The sequence below is a fragment of the Chrysemys picta genome, chromosome 8, assembly GCF_011386835.1.
Source record: "Chrysemys picta bellii isolate R12L10 chromosome 8, ASM1138683v2, whole genome shotgun sequence".
Lineage (NCBI taxonomy): Eukaryota > Metazoa > Chordata > Testudines > Emydidae > Chrysemys > Chrysemys picta.
The window spans coordinates 99577194-99592703 of NC_088798.1; positions in this window are offsets into that span (position 1 = coordinate 99577194).

The window sequence follows — 15510 nt, forward strand, 5'->3', positions numbered from 1 at the left end:
AAGCCCAGGAAGTGCTGCACTCGGGGAGGGGCGGGTGTGTTTGTGTGCGATTACAAGGGCTGCAGTTGTGCCCTACTGCTCAGGCAAAGCTCCCTCCTGGCTGTGCCTGTGACATGCACCCCTCCCAATGCCACCTGCCCCTCTACTGCCCAGCCCCTGCTGCTGCTACCTACCCCCCTTCCAGCTTGTGACAGGTCTTTATGCAGTGGGAGGGGGCCATATACAAGGAACCCATTTCCCCCTTCCTTGCACAGGCCTCCCAAAAGGACCTGCCCCCTCTGTGCACTGCCAGGCCCGCATGCTACCCTGATGGAGCAATAACTTCATGGCTGCAGGAGTCAATAGGCTGCATCCCTGGGGGAGGCAGTGGGGCTGCTGGGCATTTGTGTGCAGTGAGGTGAATGCACCTGGGGGCCCATGCTTGCTGCCTCCTCCTGGCTGTGCTCCCTCCCACACCCTGATTGCTGCCGTATGGGGATCAGGGAGCAAAGAGGCTGCTGGCTCAGCAGGCACCTCAATGGCGATTTTTAAGGTGAGGAGAGTTGGAGCCCCTTGACTGTCACATGAGATACCCAACACTTGACAGCCTGCTGAGACAGTTTACCCTCCTGCTGCTGCCACTATCTAACCAGAGCATTTCCTCTCTTTTGCATCGAAATGCCTACTGCCTTCTGTGAGAGCAGCCCTCCCACCTTCTCTCCATGGTGCTGCGGTGTGGGGGCTGGACTAAGGTGAGGCAGACACTGCTAGCTGCAAAGTTCTGTGACTCATATAAGAGACATGCCACCTGCCAGCCAACAGAAAGCTCTTTGGTCCAGGACACACAAGAACATTCATACCGGTTTCAACTCATGGTCCATCTAATCCAGTGTCCTTTATCCAACACTAGCCAGCACCAAATGTATAAGAAACCCTGCAGAAGGAATTTAATAGCTGCCCATAGAGAAAATTTCTTCCTAACCCTCAACAGTTAAAGATTGGTTTATGCCTTGAAGCGTATGGGTTTATATCCTTTCCAAACTGTTGGAGTTTTAAAAACTTTACTATTATAACTCTGGATGGTCTCATATAAATATTCAGTCCTTCTTTGAATCCTGCTAAGTGCTTGGCCTCCAATGGTAACTTGTGGCAATGAGTTCCACAGATTAACTACTCTAGCGTATATGTACAACACAGCCAAAGGAGACCCTGATACGACTGCACTTTCTGACTGCTACTGTAAATCAAACACTAATGATACATTCGGTCTTTCTTGACAAAGACTCCCTGATAAAGAAAATATCACGATTATGCATAGCCAAGCACGTTGGCCCAGATTCACAAAGGTATTCGGTCTCCTAACTTCCATAAGGACACAGATACACCCCTAGACTGTCTATAGTGCTTTTGCAGATATGGCCAAGAATACAGCATACTTTGCCCTAACTGTAATCCACATCCACCACCTCCCTCCCATCCCCTCATCTTATCTACCCCAAAACCTATCTCATCCCCCTTGTTACTGATAATGCTACCCAGGCAGCATCTCCTCCCTCACACAGAACAGAATTCATGCTCCCAGTACCTCTCTCTGCCCATCCCAACCTGCTGTTGTGATCCACAACTTTTAGTTTAAAAAAATAAGTAAAAAATTGCTATTGGCAGGACGTTATACAGTACTAATATTGCCAATGTTTAAAAAGCAGAACAATGACTTTCTGTTGGGAGTTGATAGCAATCCAACAGCATTTTACAAAGCTTGGAGGATGATGCAGATGGGCATCTCAGTTGTTCTGTAGGTTTTCATCTTTGTTTTCTTAAAGGGAGTCTCTAGCTGTTATGGGTGTGAAGAAAACCTTTAAAACATAACCTGAGTGTAACCGATGCAGTGACGTCTTCCTGAGTTTGCAGAGAGCCTGAAACAGTAGCACTGAGTTATGAATTTCCCCATTTATTTCAATGGCAACTCAAAGGCCACTGATATTCATTTAAATGTCAGCATTAACTATCTCATCAAAACACAAATCATCATATTCTGAAGGTCTACCCAATCTACTTAAGTGACCATTCATTTTGGATTTCTTTTAACAACACATGAAGGGCACAATGGGTTTAATTTGCCTGAAGGGCAGGGAGTGGGGGGAGGCTAAACGCAGCTTTCAAAAATTTGGGAAACACTACAATGCCTCAAGTATCAACCAAATATAGGGCTTAACCGGTTTTATTCCCTCTGCTTATTTTGCTGTGTATTTATTTAGATTTATATTACTAAAAAGCATCTATCCAGAGCTCTAAGATCCAGTAACATAAATTTAAAGTGTCTATAATCTACAGTCTCTCATACCTCCAACTTTTACTCCATGAATAGTTTAGGATCAATATCTGTAAATACTCCTGTTGACTTCAGTGGGACTATTTGTGGAATAAGGTGCTATTCAGCTTGAATTGAGGGTATTGGCATTAGCCCTTTAACACTGTATGGGGAGATAGAAATGGGAACATTACTCTGGGATAGAAAAGGCAGTGGATGTATGGTTGTAGTGGGGGGAAGGGCTGTGTATGGTGGAAGCTCCCCTAGGCTTAGATAAGGATCTGCATTTTAGGATATTTATCCAGATTCTGAACTTTAGGGATTTTGTCATCATTGGATTTTTGTGTATGTTTGTTATACTAATGTAGTAGTTTTTTATATGATTTTATTACATTGCAACAATCTGCTGAAATATCATGTACAAATGTCCTCAATGCAATGTGCAAATGCCATCACAAAATACAATGTTCAGAGCCGCAGCTCCCATTGGCTGGGAACGGTGAACTGTGGCCACTGGGAGCTGCGAGCGGCCGTACCTGCGGATGCTCGGGTAAACAAAGCATCTCGCGGCCTGCCAGGGGCTTACCCTGAACAAGCCACGAACCAAGTTTGGAAACCCCTGGACTAGGTAATCTTAATGGTCACTTCTGGCCTTAAAATCTATGAATCTCTAAGTGCAATGATTAGGTTTACAGTGCTCTCCACTTTACATTTCTAGTAGCCTGCTGTTGCTGGAAGGAGCTGCCATATTGTATTTAGTTCAGATGCAGTTTGTGATAGAGGACATTTATTTTGTTGCCTTCTTATTCCCCACTGAGGATTACCTTCTGTTGGAGAAAAACACAGTTCTCACTCTTTAGTTAGGTGCAGCAAAGTCAAATACTTTACTGTTGTGGACCTTCAGCTTTCTTTTCTATCCCCATTCATTCTGACAGCCTGGTAGATAGACATAGTTATGAGTAGAACTAAACAAAAAAATTTGAACTACGGTATGTTTTTCTATTGGAAAAGGGACTCTTCCCCCTCCCTCTTCCCCCCGCACACACCCAAATGAAATATTTGGCATATAATTTATTTTATTTGAATTTTATTTTGAATTTTTATTGAAAATTTTCTGGAATAAGCTGTCAAAATAATTATCAGTATTTTTTGTCTATCAAGACCATGTTTTTTGGTAAAATGAACAGTGTTGATAACCACTTTGATAACACCTTTTATAAACATTTTCAATCAAAATATTTTGCAGAAATGAAAAGTGGGTCCATTTTGAATCCTGAAAATTGGAAACAACTGTGACATATTTCACACATTTAAAAAAAGGTCAGTGAGGTATCTTGTGCAGCTGATGGGTGCTTTGAATGCCATACATGGCAATAAGATCTCTGTAGAATGGCAATAAATCTATACAATGGAAATAATGATACTGATCTCTTTTGTAAAGTGCTTTGAAGTCGACTGATGAAAAGCTCTAGATAAGAGCTAGGTTTTATTATTATTAATAGGGGAAAATTCAATGGTAACTATTTCTTCTGTTTGCCAGAAGTTGGGAATGCGCAACAGGGGATTGATCACTTGATGACTACCTGTTCTGTTCATTCCCTCTGAAGCACTTGGCATTGGCCACTGTCGGAAGACAGGATACTGGTTTAGATGGACCGTTGGTCTTACCCAATATGGCCATTCTTATGTTCTTATACAACGATGTGCAGGGCCGCCCAGAGGATTCAGGGGGCCTGGGGTCTTCGGCGGCGGGGGCCCCCCGACGCCGAATTGCCACCGAAGACCGAGCGCTTCAGCGGCGGATCCCGGGGTGGAAGGACCCCCTGCCACTGAATTGCTGCCGAAGACCCGGAGCGGAAGAAGCTCCGGGGGCCCAGGCCCCATGAGAGTTTTCCGGGGCCCCCAGAGCGAGTGACGGACCCTGCTCCAGGGGCCCCCAAAAGCTCTCGTGGGGGCCCCTGCGGGGCTTGGGGCAAATTGCCTACTTACCCCCCCTCTCTGGGCAGCCCTGACTGTGTGGCAATATTACAATGAGTTTGACAGTCTGGCACCAGGAAGTCTAATTGCTGGCCTCATAGCCAATGCAAAAGAGGCCTGTTCTTACTGAGATCAGAGCACAAAAAATAAAAAAATGTCTCTCATCATATTTATCATTCTTATGTTCAGCCACACATACGTGACCTGAATCAGGTTTCACATATAGCAGAGAGATTCGTGTGCTGGCATGTATTGAAAATCAGTTCTTTATACAAATATTTTTGAATGTAAAGTGGCAGGGAAAAGTTCATTACTATTCCAATGTTGTGCTAAAAACGTATAGAATGTAAGAGCCAGCATTTAATAATAATTTAAGTCAGAGGTTTCCAAATTGTGGCCCATGGATCCATAGTGGCCTGCCAAGCACTTGGGGGTAGTCTGTGGAAAGCTGGATGGTCACACGGTACTAGCTGATACTTCTTATTTCAGCTGCTAAATCCTATTAACATATATTACTTTCCTGACATTAATTTTCCATGTAAGCAATATCTGAAGTTGACACAGGGATTTTACCTGATTCCAAATGAGAGGAGAGAGTCTCAGTGATTGCAAATGCAAAGGGAGGCATCCAGGAGACAATGTGTATTAAAATGTGGTTCCTGATATGAAATATTTTGAGAACCCCTGAGCTTAGTGAAGGCACAGTGAGCTCTTACTTCATTTCAAATAAAAAAGTATTGTTTAAACTGACTCATTTATTTGCCTGCAAGAGCAAAATCAGATCACCTTTCTCAGCAATAGTAAATTTAAAAAAACCCATCCATGCTGGACATCAGGTATTTGATAGAACATAACTCACGAGAGAGTCAAGATAATTGCAGTAAGCCACAACAAAGTGCTAGCAATGAAACTGGAAGGTTTTCACATTCATCCCATGAATTTAGCAAACCAGTCTTGAAACGAGGCAAGACCTTTCTTGCAGACATGAATGTCACTAACTGGCACAGAAAACGAAGGACACAGAGTTTATTGAAGGCTAATGTACTGGGATTAGACACAGTGCCATAAATTCATCAAATCCTAGAGGATTCTTTTGATGTATTTTTTTCTTTGGAGAGAGGAAGGGGCATGGAAAGAATTAATTTAATGGGGTGTGAACTTGTTTGTGATGGGGAGATAAGGATTGTGGTCCCAATTGTGCCTGTTAGACACAGGTTCAAGTTGACAGCAGTGCTGAGCCATGCCGCCACCCCACCATTTAGGAAAATGCTTCATGGACATGGTATTGGGGAGTTGAGGAGTGGAGGAATAGTGGAGACAGCAGTGGTGAGACCAGGTAGGGAGAACATCGGACTCTGTTGTATATGAAAGAGAAGCCTGAACTTTAGGTATGAAATGGGACTTTCTGGGGCTTGAAAAGGCCAGTGGGCACTACCAGATGGTCAGTACCAGAGTTCATTCATAGGTTTGTAAATAATTGTAAATTGTAAATAATAAATTACAAGTTAGTTAATTCAGTCTGGAGTGGAGCTGGAATGAATGGGGATCTCTTCAGTGGCCTTTGAACACCTACCATGCCTATCAGAGGACTCCTGATCCTGGCCACGGAGTTCTTGTAACAAAGGAGAAGAGGGAGAAGTGCTCTGAGATAAAATTTCCAAGTGAGAAGCTTGGTGGTGGCAGAAGGTATTCGAAACTGGGTCAAAAGAAACCCGAGGTCATCACAGTACTGTACACTGCTGTTACCTTCGTTTAATGTGCAAGTGATATCCACAGTGTCACCCTCTATGTAGATGTCTTATACATGGGGCTAAAAATCTATATAAAGACTTCATATTAAAAGACTGGAAAGAGCTGCATTAATGAATATAAATGAGATGACGTAATCTATATGAAAAGCTCTGGTGCTGTTCTTGGCCTGTCTCCAAAAATCTGGATGTCGTGAAATGTCTGTCCCCTGATTGCAGATTCCTCCCTCCCCCCCAAATTATATGGAAATAAGAAAAGTTTAATAAAAAAAAAAGGAAACAGGGGTTGAAATATCTCTTACCTGAGTAATTCACTTGTGCTGCACTGCCCAACCTCTCTTGCCAGCTAAAACTTCTAGCAATGCTGATTAACTGGTCAGCAGGCCCCAGTAAATTGCACTGTTAATTCAAAATATGCTGTGTGGACTGACAGCGAACAGATGGCTCAGGGTACGAACCACAATCAGTTATTTCTGAATAAAAGCCTTGCTGCCTTGTTACCTGTTCAGAACTTGTGTTTTAAAAGAGTTTACTCACATGGGGCTATCCAACGACTGTGTTAATTCTTCCACAGGTTTATCGATAGTAGTGTGTTTATATGTCCTGCTTTGGGTGGGATAGTCAGGGTGCTACACTTCAGCAACACAGTATGTTTGTTAAAAGAACAGGAGTACTTGTGGCACCTTAGAGACTAACAAATTTATTTGAGCATAAGCTTTCATGGGCTACAGCCCACTTCTTCGGATGCATAGAATGGAACACACAGAAAGAAGAAATTTATACATACAGAGAACATGAAAAGGTGGAAGTAGTCATGCCAACTGTAAGAGGCCAATCAGTTGAGATGAGCTATCATCAGCAGGAGAAAAAAAACTTTTGAAGTGATAACCGAGATGACCCATAGAAGGTATGAGGAGAACTTAACATGGGGAAATAGATTCAATTGGTATGATGACCCAACCATTCCCAGTCTCAAAAACAGACTCTAAAGAGAGACTGCTGAACTTGAATTAATATGCAAATTAGATACAATTAACTTAGGTTTAAACAGAGACTGGGAATGGTTGGGTCATTACACTAATTGAATCTATTTCCCCATGTTAAGTTCTCCTCACACCTTCTATGGGTCATCTCGATTATCACTTCAAACATTTTTTTTCTCCTGCTGATGATAGCTCATCTCAATTGATTGGCCTCTTACAGTTGGCATGACTACTTCCACCTTTTCATGTTCTCTGCATGTATACATTTCTTCTTTCTGTGTGTTCCATTCTATGCATCCGAAGAAGTGGTCTGTAGCCCACGAAAGCTTATGCTCAAAGAAATTTGTTAGTCTCTAAGGTGCCACAAGTACTCTTGTTCTTTTTGCGGATACGGACTAACACGGCTGCTACTCTGAAGTATGTTTGTTGTCCATCATCAAGGAAAGTTGCCCATTGTCCTATGTTTTGACCCTACCATCCTACATGACTTACTCCTATGCTGTCCTACCTGTTACAAAGACAGGGGAATGTCACCATGGTGAATCTGTGCAAACAGCTATTGAGGACAGATGGAGAAATATTTTTTCAATTTACATCTTATTATCACATGGCTTTGGCACATTAGGGACGAGTAGGCGTATGTCATACATAGTGTAAATACAAGAGCTAGGTTAATGCAGCAGCAAAGTATTTGTGATTGCTTGTTTGAATTAACCCCTCACATTCACTTTGGGATATACGGCCTCTCCTATTTGCTTTCTGCAAATGCATGTGATCAAGTTTTTGTTTGTAAGAATATTTTGTTTGTAAGAATATTTTCAGAAAGTGATGTGAATATCAATGAGAACAACCATGTATCTCAATTTATCTTACATGGCCATCTCACATCTTATATGGCCATCTTGAAGGCTCTCTCAGGGTTTGAAAATCAACCAAGCAGACAGTAGAAACAATCCCATGTGATTGTGGTGACCAATCCCACAGTTTGAATTATGAAAAACAAATAATACTCAAAGTAATAATGATGGCAGATAGTTTGCAAACGATGCATAGGTTGAAAAATGTTCACATAAACTGTTCATTGAATAATTGAGTATGTAACACTAAAATCGAAGTCTATTTTTTTGAAAAGAAAAAAAGAACTAAAATAATTCACTGTGTGTAGTTCCTATAGCTCTGGTAAATACCTTTAAATCAACTTCTAAATTTCCTGACACTTGTGTGTTTCAAGTTGACAGCCTTGTATATCTCATTAGCACGATAATGTTCTTCTAACATAGGGCCAGTTTTCAGAAATGAGAGGTGTGCAATTGGATGCTAAAATACCATAATTGCACATGCAAATTGCTTATTTGTGCAAACAAATTCACCTACTTGTGCATTTTGGATGCCTAACATTTTTTAAACTTTGATATAGATTATTTTTCCACTAAACTTCCTTTTTTGAAAGGAAAAAAAAGATTTTAGAAAATCCAAATTGATCTTGAATGCAAACAAATTAATTTCAATGTGTGATCTTGTAAAAAATGCAGGTGTGTTGAACCCCAAATATATATATCTTTGTGTCAACACCCTGAAATAAACATGCTACCATCACTAACATATGTATATATCATGTGTTCCGTATGTATGTATCTGGTATATATAAATCAGTAAGAAATTATATGTAATACATTTGGGGAAAATGTACTTGGCAAGAGATGGCATTCTGTTTTTTGGATACAAATACCTGGTTACTCAAACTAGTAGCTCACAACTTCATTAGCAAATTCATGATTATTTTCATAACTATCTTCGTCCTCCTCAGCCCCATGGAATTTTGAGAATATTCCTGGATAGTGTGGCCAAGATTTTCAAAAGTGACTATTGGTTTTGAATTGGGTCCCTCTAAGGTGTCACAAGTTGGGTACCTAAAATCACTAGTCACTTTATAAAATCTTGATCTATATATTTTAGATGAGATGTGTTACAAAGCCACCCTTTGGGACTACTGAGGGGAAATAGTTTCCTTTCTTTCGGCTAATGTCCTTGCTTAATGTAAAGAAATGAAGTTAACAGTTTCAACCAGCAGGTGGAGTCTAAACAGGAGAGAGACAGAGCCATGCATATTCTTTAGCCCTTGTTCAGAATTTTATCATGAAAAGTACCTCCTATGGCTTAGAAATGTTGAAAGTTCTAAAGAACCCTAAGATCACTTTACATTCCATTAGCTGTAAGCCTGATAGGTTGTTTCAAAGGGTGGCATGTATAGTTGATTAATCTCACAAATATCGACACATGTGGAAGGGTTAAATAATTGTCTGTATTCCTAAATGAAAAAGAAAGTGAGCGGTCAATTAATATACTTCTGCGAACAGATAAAAGGGAAAAAAGCACTTATTGATTCTGCTGAACTAACTTATTGATTGCAAGTTTTCTTGTTAGTTCCTAAAAGGGTTACCTACCAGAGAAAAAGAAAAGACTGAGAAGGACTCACTGGCAATACCACATAATGAAAGTGTTGAAAACTCCACATGCACTGCAAGTGAGTTTAAGGCACAACAGTTATCAGACAAAAAACATGGTGCTGTGTTGGTAGCAGTGAGGGGGTGAAGGTGAGGGTGAGTACATAAAAGATTGCGGATTGCTCAGATGCTGTGGTAATGAGGGCCAAGTAAGTACCTAAAATAGATTTGAAGACATTCAGATTAAAAACGTCCTGTGCTTAAATGAGCCACAGTGGTTTAATTGTCATTATATATATCTTGCATGAGAATGAGCATTTGAGTTTTTGCAAACTAGTAATTTTCTAATATATTTTTCAGCTCAAATTTGACCCTAAAATCTGGCTCTTACAAAACTTAAGACTAATATTTACACCATTGGAAAAAAAAATCCAGTGGAAACAGCTTTTTAGAGAAGCAAATGGTCTCCTATAAGTGTTTGCAACTGAAATACTGCAGTCTTATAAAAAGCGACAAACAGTCCTGTGGCACCTTATAGACTAATAGAAGTATTGGAGCATAAGCTTTCGTGGGTGAATACCCACTTCATCAGATGCATGCAGTCTTATACTAAAGCATAAGAATCTGAATGTCACAGTGACCAGGAACTATATAGAGGGGATGGAGCCCCCACATTTTGGATCTAGCTTTTGAACACCTCACATTTGGCATCGGGAGATTGGTTTACTGGCAACTGACTACAAATAAAAATGATGTGATTGCTCTATTACTATTTTCCAAGCTGACAGAAATGCATACAATAAATAGAAAAAGCTACAGTTTAATTAGATTTTTAAAATTATTTCAACTATATTAATCTAAGGTGATCTTAGAAACATAGGTAAGCAAATGTTTTTATCGAATACAGGGCCGGTTCTAGCTTTTTTGCTGCCCCAAGCGGCGGAAAAAAAAAAAAAAAGCCGCGATCGGCTGCACTTCATCGGCTGCTCGCCCGTGCCGCTTCATTCATCCAAGAGGGACTGAGGAACCCGCTGCCGAATTGCCACCGAAGACCTGGACGTGCCGCCCCCTTCTATGGGCCACCCCAAGCACCAGCTTGCTGTGCTGGTGCCTGGAGCCGGCCCTGGAGCACCAACTATAATGGAGATGCTCCAGTTTACACCAGTAGGCAATTTGGCCTGTGATTTTTATCTGGAGGGTGTCACTTTAGGGCTGTAAGCCTATTGGTAGTAGCTCAAGGGCCATACCAAACTGCTTACTGTGGAGCAGATTGCATTCTCTCTCATCTTCATTTCACAAGCAAGACTTATAGAAATTGCAGGGTCCAACTCAATCACAGTTATAACACGCCCGTCACTGTAATATTGAGGCACCAGCAGTGGTGTAGATTAGCCTGTAGGCATTAGTTCTGTGAGGGGGAAAATTACAGCTGTGATTTTTATCACTGTACCACTACCTCTTTTTCTATGATTCATATTACCTTAAAAGATTAGTTTTCTTTACCATTTAACCTCTCTCAGTATTGCTGCCAGCACCAAATTTATATCTAGAATAAATCTAGATCCTTTAAAAAAAATTGAATTCAGGTACTTTTCCTGGTGAAAATAAGATAATTTGATCTTTGATTGTGGTACTTTGAAATCTTTATTGAAAATGTGTGCATGTATATATGTGTGTGTGTATATATATATTTTATTATTATTTATTATTATTATTCTTATTACATTCATTACATGTCTCAGAATAAATGACAACATAAAAAATAATGAATGCTGTTGTTTGGTTCATCATTCCTATTTGGATTTGATTTGTGTTTAGCGAGCTGGAAACTCTTCAGAACTGTTTAGATGTAGATATTCTGGAGCACTGTTTTCTGAGGTCTGGTCTATACTACCCGCCTGAATCGGCGGGTAGAAATCGACCTCTCGGGGATCGATTTATCGCGTCCCGTCGGGACGCGACAATCGATCCCCAAATCGGCGCTCTAACTCCACCAGCGGAGGTGGTAGTAAGCGCCGCCGACAAAAAGCGGCAGAAGTCGATTTTGCCGCCGTCCTCACAACGGGGTAAGTCCGCTGTAATACGTCGAATTCAGCTACGCTATTCACGTAGCTGAATTTGCGTATCTTAAACCGACTCCCCGCTGTAGTGTAGATGTACCCTGTCTGACAAGTTAGGACTCTTTTCACTAATAGGTTACTGCACTCCTGATTTTCTTGCAAGCTTCTTGGGTGAATTGCATTCTGTTCTGTCTAGGATCTTATACCACCCTCATGACTGTAGCATTTGAATGCCTTCAGTAGTGCATCAAGCTATGTGACTAAACATGAATCATGTATGATTCATTCTCTCTCATCCTTTCCCCAGGGAGAGAACTGTGCAATAGAGAGTGTTGTTTTGGTAGGGTTTTGTTTTTAAATTTACATGCTGTCGTGTTTATGTTAGAGAAATCAAGGCTGCATGTGCTTCGTACCCTCTTTTAAATAATTTGCTCACTGACACTGGATATTTGATCCATAGTAATGGGAGACTCCTAGTTTATGTTCAGATGTTCAGAAACCTGAAATGGAGGGTATGAAGCCATAATTTTTCAAAGCAGAAATTACTCTAAAAACCAACAAAATTGAAGTGAGAATTATCTCTTTTCTATACAGTTTTTGAACCATCCTATCATATAGAAAGGATGTGATGTCATATTAAATTCCATGTTTCTAGACACCTATAGAAAGGAAATGTCTGTTAAATCATGTCGGACGTTTCCATAAGGGCATCATTAATGTCATTCTAGTGTTGCCTCTGCTCCGTGCTGTAACAGATATATAGGAAGAGATGGTCTCTGCCTAAGAAAGTTTTAAATCTACTTGAGGCACAGAGAAAACAGTTCAGGCCTTGTTAATATACTGGGCGATAGTACAAACCCAAATACAGAGAGTAAATCTTGGAGGTCTATGTAGGGCTTTACAAGAGACATGTCTGTGAAGAAGGGATTTGCAGGAGGAAAGCTAGGCAGTTTGGACCGTGCTGTTTTTGGAGAATGCCTTTCAAGATGAGACCCGTGATAAGGTAGAGAGTGGTTGACTTTTATTGACTCTCTGCACCCTCTAGTGGGGATTAAAATTAATTTTTTGAATTTTATAAAGATTTCAAGCCATCGTGGATGCTCCTGACTTCACCTCTCTACAGTGGGTAATGGAGGACACAAAAGTAGCCACCTTTAGCGCATAGGAAATGGTTGCATCAGGACTATCAGCAGGGACAAGCCGTGTGAGGCAACACTAGTTATTATTAATGTGTGTTACACCAATAGCATGCATGACACTTCACAATTCATCCACTTGAATTAAAACTAAGAGGACCATTGCGGGGGTGTGTGGCCTAGAATGCCATTAATGATGTGCCATCTGGTGAGTAGGCTGGCTACGCAGGAACTTAAAGTGAAGCTGAGTGGTTTAGCTCCCATACTGCTGGAGACAGAGCATAACAATAAAACCAAAAGAAAATTGTTCCAAAAGGTCCTTGTAGTAAGAGGAAGGACGGATGTGTGGCTAAGGCACTGGGCTGGGCTTCAGGAGATGTGGGTTCAATTTCCAGCTTTAGCACAGACTCCTTGTGTGAGCTGATCTCAGTTAGAGCCTCTGGGTGTTACAGTAATACTAATAATTAGCAACACTAATATATAGTGAGGATGTGTGTGGTGGGTAAGGCAGGTGACCTAATTGGCATCGCTCTGTGTAGTTTTCTCATGTTTTTTCTAGTAGTATCTGAGTGTGGGCATCCTGACTCCAGCTCCCATGAGTCCTGTGCATCCCCCAGTTAATTAAACTATTTATTATTTGTATTACAGTAGTGCCTAGAGATCCCCACTGTGATCGGGGGCTGCATTGCACTAGATGCTATATGCAGAGGTGAAAGTAAGCCAGTACAGTCTGGTATGGCATACTGGCAAGAGCCGGTACACAGCTGACCCGTACCGGCATGGGGCAGCTTCCCCAGGCTGGCAATTTAAAAGGGCCTTGGGCTCCCAGCCGTTGCTGCAGCTACCGCTACCATGGGGCTCCAGCGGTGATTTAAAGGGCCCGGGGCTCCCGGCTGCCACTACCGCAAGGGATGTGCTGGCCGCCCTTCCCGCAGCCCCCATTGGTCTGGAGCGGCAAACTGTGGCCACTGGGAGCCGCGATCGGCTGGACCTGTGGACACAGCAGGTAAACAAACCAGCCTGGCCCACCAGGGGCTTTCCCTGAACAAGTGGCAGACTGACTTTGAGAACCACTGTTATAAAGGAAAAATCAGCAAGACTTAGACATAACCTGGATGTGAGGACCTAGAGAGAGGTCTGAGCAAATTGTGTCTACACTGTAATTAAAAACACGTGGCTGGCCTGTGCTGGCTGACTTGGGCTCACAGGGCTTGTCCTAAGGGGCTGTTTAATCCCGGTGTAGACGTTTGAGCTCAGGCTGGCGCCTGGACTCTACAACCTGAATGCCTACACCACTGCTAAACACCGCAGGTGTCTAATTGCAGTGTAGACATATCCAAAGGTGATGCCCAGGTTACAGGCCTGAGTGACAGGCAGGAGGCTGGTGTTGTTTACAGTGGTTGACAAAGGAGGTAGCATGGAGGGAGAAGAAGAAAATAAAGGAACCATGATCGGATCCTGTATTGTGGAAGCAGAAGTGATTGTTGTGGTCTTAGCATCAGACATTTCCTTGAAGGTAATTAAGCAAATTATCAGTAAGTAGAGTGACACCCAATTTGCTGTGCTCATACTCAAGAAACTGCAGCCAACTTTCTTTTGTTGCTTGGCAACTCACACATGCTTTGAAATTTGTTTAGAATAGTGAGTGATAAACATTTCTCAAAGAGGCCAGGAGGCAAACCTAGTGTGCTGCAAACATCCAGAAGCTTGGAAAAACCCACCCAGAGAATCGTTAATTTTTTCTTTAAAAAGTTCCTCAGCCTTACGTAAACAGACGTGGAGGAGAAGCTTGAGGAAGGGAGAAAGATCTCCTGACCTTTAAAAAGGCCCTAACTATTTCCATCCTGCTGTGCTTAGCATTCCTACCACCTTGCTCCTTGTTTTGCATATTGGATATTCTACATATTGGATCGCTTTCTCTCTCTATGCTTCAGATTCCATTTTCCAATGTGAATTTCATTTCATTTCTGAACATAACTTTACTGTTGGCAAAATATTTTAAGCTATTTCCTTAGGTTGCTGATTCCTCTGTCTTGGTTTCAGACACTCTCTCTTGTGGTTTTGATAGACATCATATTTTCGGATGATGCTGTGTTTCTTGTCTCCATATGCACCCTTTCTCATTGCTTTGTCTTGATACTGGATATTATCTCAGCTGCTTTGCACTGACACCACTAAGACATATTCAAGTGATATAAAGTCAATTTAGCTATCAAACCAGTGATTGAAAATTGCTGTTCCTTCTGCTCAGCAGTTGATTTTCAAATGTAAATGTATTGGCTCCTTTAAAACACTTTTCTTCAAAGCTTGTCACTGTAATATCTCTTAAGAGATTTTTTTTTAAGTACCACATGCAGGCTACTAACTTGTCAGGCATCTTTCGGTCCAATGTGATTTTAATAGGGTTAAAAGATTTATGTACCTGCCTTCTACCCAATAAGCACGAAAGCTCCGTGTATCAGAAAGGCCACATTAAATTGATCTGTGGGTATGCTGGCACTGCAATATATTTTGTTAAAATGTTTGTTCTTTCGGTGCTACATATCAGACCTAGGGATATCTTTAAAATGAGGAGGTGTTTCACTGTCTTGATGAATAATTGGCAGCTATCTATTAATATGCTAGACAGGGTTATTGCCTTGTATCTCTGTGAAGGTACCAGAATTTGTCGGCAGCTGTACCATTTTCCATAATTATATCGAAGGGAAAAGATTGAATTATTTTCAAAACTGCTAATTTTGCATGGTGAAAGCATAGTCTGCTAGCAACCATCTTGTAGGCTAAAGAATCTATTTTCGATAGACTTTGTAACTATATAGATTGGCATTTTCGTCAAATAAAAAACAGAGATAGAAATTTTTGGTTCAAGAAT